This window comes from Taudactylus pleione, unplaced genomic scaffold (assembly GCF_031769625.1).
Source record: "Taudactylus pleione unplaced genomic scaffold, aTauple2 ptg000016l, whole genome shotgun sequence".
Lineage (NCBI taxonomy): Eukaryota > Metazoa > Chordata > Amphibia > Anura > Myobatrachidae > Taudactylus > Taudactylus pleione.
In genome coordinates, this window is record NW_028284418.1 from 34,819,042 (window position 1) to 34,822,578 (window position 3,537).

Here is a 3,537-nt window from a genome sequence, read left to right on the forward strand (position 1 = left end):
CAACTAGAACAAAAAAAAAAGTTTTAATTTTCTTACATTTTCATTGAGTATATGAAAACAAAATCTGTGTGTGTGTGGGGGGGGATGCACAGGAAAAAAAAAGGGGTAATGGGGAAAGGAAGAATAGGGAAAGGGGAGACAGGATATCTACAGGCATTAGGTACAGAACATTATACATAAAATATATAAAGATGGGGAGAAAGAAGGTATATAAGAGCAGGCATTTATGGCAAAAAAAAATATGAGAAACCGGATAAGAAGCGGAGGACTGTGGCAATTCAACCAGGGTAAGTGGTTGGAGATTCATTCAGGTTAAATAGAGGAGAGGGCCTTCTCGCAACGGGGTCCTTAGAGGGGACACCTTTACCCTCTGTCATGTATAGGTGCCAGGGATACCATTTCATGACAGAAATAGGAGTCTCCATCTCGAAACGCAAGTGAGATAACATTAGTAAATGGAGGGGAAGAGGAGGATTTCCATTGCAATAGTTAGTTATTGCAGAATCTTATTTTTTATTTTAATCAAAATTAAAATAAAAAAATTATAAACCTTAGGTTGCTACTAACTTGCCAGCAACGAGAAGTTCCAAAATTTATTTGTGGTCACGCTCTGATTGTCTAAGAATGTTTTCAACTTCCGAGGGAGGAAATGGGCTACAGTGGAGCAATCACACAGACTGAGATGCAGACTGCCTACTTCACTCATTTTTCAAATGTAAGTATTGTACAGAGAACAAGAGTTTACATTAAGCTAAGAATCAAAGGTACATAGTATACTATTTAAAAAGTTATAATATTGCAAATGGTAGCTAAATATTAATGAATGTCACAAGATAACTTTTGATATTGTTGCGGCCTGCATTTTATAGCTAACATCTCCATATGTGTGTTTGTGATTCACACACATATTTATGGACACTTCATAGCAAAGTAATATGGGGCATGACAAGTAATGTGATGTCTAAAGGGAGTATATTTGTCTACTTCCATCTTAGAGACAGCAACAGTCAAACATTCATGTGATCAAAGGAAATGGGATTGAAATGCCAGCAACTGTTTAGCCGCCAGTTCAAATCCCGACAGCGGATGCCCGACAGGATCAAGATCTCGACAGAGGCAGGTAAGTACCCTAACTTCCCCTTTCCCCTCCTAACCCTCCCTTAGTGGTGCCTAACCCTAACCTCCCCCCTAGTGCCTAACCCTAACCTACCCGCAGGGGGTGCCTAACCCTAACCCCCCCTTACTGCTCCCTAAACCTAACCCTCCCAGGGTGGGTGCCTAACCCTCCCCCGTTGGGGTGCCTAACCCTAATTTCCCTCCCCCAAACCTAACCCTAACCCCGCTATACTACCAAATCCTAACACACACCCCCCCCCGCGGCTAACGGCGCCCAGGATTTACCTTCGTTCGGGATGTCGTCCTCGGCATTCCGGCGTTGGGATTATGATATTCGCCGGTATTTCAACGCCTATCATAAATCCCTAGCCTGCATTCCACTGTTGGGATTGTGACCACTACATCCCGCTCAAAGTACCATTATGGGTACTTACTAGTCATTATAGAAATCATATATTGAAAGCGTAATCGGTGGATTATATTATGGCTTTGAGACACACAGTGAAGCATGTTTCCCAAACAGTGCATTCTGTTAAGGATTTATGAGTCAGTCATCTCCCATATAAATTGCCTGGAATAATTAATCTTTGGTCAATTTCTGTAATCTACATAGAAGAGCAATGCTTTATTCCTAATTAAGAATGGAGATGTTATGCTAAAAATAAATGCAAATTGGAACAAGCAAAACAGTGAAGCCAGCACAGGCTGTCCTGGTCTCAAAAGACTTCGCTTTTTTCTCTGTGTTCACAACACAATCGTGTCACGGAAAAGTCCGCATTCAATGCAGTTTATCATCTTGATTCAGAGCACATATTTTCTCTTCTTAAATGACTCCGAACCTGACAGATTTGCTGTGAGAAATATAAGTCTGCCTAGTGCATTGGAGCCCATGCAGAGTGGTACTATTTAGGTTGCTTAGCAACCATGGGGAGGCATGTCAGAGAGCACCGAGAGCTGGTGGAATAAGAACGTATTATACAGTGTTCTACAGCCCACTGCATGCGTCCCAATCACCCATTCCAGCAGTCAGGATCAGGCTTCTCTTGTGGGAATAGTCGGTATAAAGGATGCCTGAAACCTCAGCATGAGATTCAAGTCAATATTCTCTTTTACCTGGTTTATTAAATTTTATTTTGCCTAAGTGAATAACGCTCATGCATACAATGTGGTTAGTATCTTACAGTTATATTATTCTAAAAAACGAGCAGTGATGTAATCAAATAAAACCAAATATAAATAATATAACCAATGAGTAGTGATGTGCGGTGAGGTAAATGGCTAAGGAGACACTGACTAGTATCAGATTTACAGATACATATATGAACCCGAGGGTTCATGTGGGCATTATACAAAGGTGCAGCAGTATGTAGTGCTGGAAATTTGGTGTGTTTTGATCAGAGATGTGCGGAAAACGTAGACGGGGGGACGCAGTGCCTCATCTGCCATATACTATTTACTCCAGAGTTTTCACTATAAAAATGATTAGAATAATACAAAGAAGATATTTATAATATTTTATTAAAATTTTTCTTCTAATATTTATGAAAATTCTGGAGTATACCTACCTATGACATTATAGGCTCTGCCTCACCTGCCTCATCTGACCGCACTTGAACTAAAAAATGTTTACTCACAATGCTTATTTTCCCATTACACTAAATATTAAATTAAGAAGAAACATTGGATAAGAAGAAACATTGGATAAGAAGAAACATTGGATGAGAAAAAAAAGTATTGTGTGGAATTCATGAACGTAACAAACTGGTAATGTGGCTGTCCATATTTCAATATTTAGGAACAATTAGAGGCCCTTTACTATGTAACTTCAGTCCTTTGGTACTCAGCATTAGGAACAATTAGAGGCCCTTTACTATGTAACTTCAGTCCTTTGGTACTCAGTATTAGGAACAATTAGAGGCCCTTACTATGTAACTTCAGTCCTTTGGTACTCAGTATTAGGAACAATTAGAGGCCCTTACTATGTAACTTCAGTCCTTTGGTACTCAGTATTATATTATATGTATAGTAAGGAATAAAATAATGCCTCCTGTATATTTTAGGACCTGCAACAGTGCTGACAGTATGGGGGCAGTTCAATTCTTGGCGATGTACTGTCGGACATCACCACGATGTCTGGCTGTGCACATTACCACTTATTATTACGATAATGAACGAAGGCGCATTGCTACAGAGATACTTTGCGACTGTCCCAGAGACATTCTGCAATACATTTCTGGGAATTGATATACCCCTATATGTTAGGCACAATTGTGCAATATAAAGAATAGCATTATGTTTACTAAAAATAAGAACAAAGTACAAGTTCTGTGATTCAGCCAATGATGTCCATATTTTTGGTATATACTGTAGATGCTACTAAAGAGAAAGATATAGTTGAATAATTAAATATGTTATTCTCTC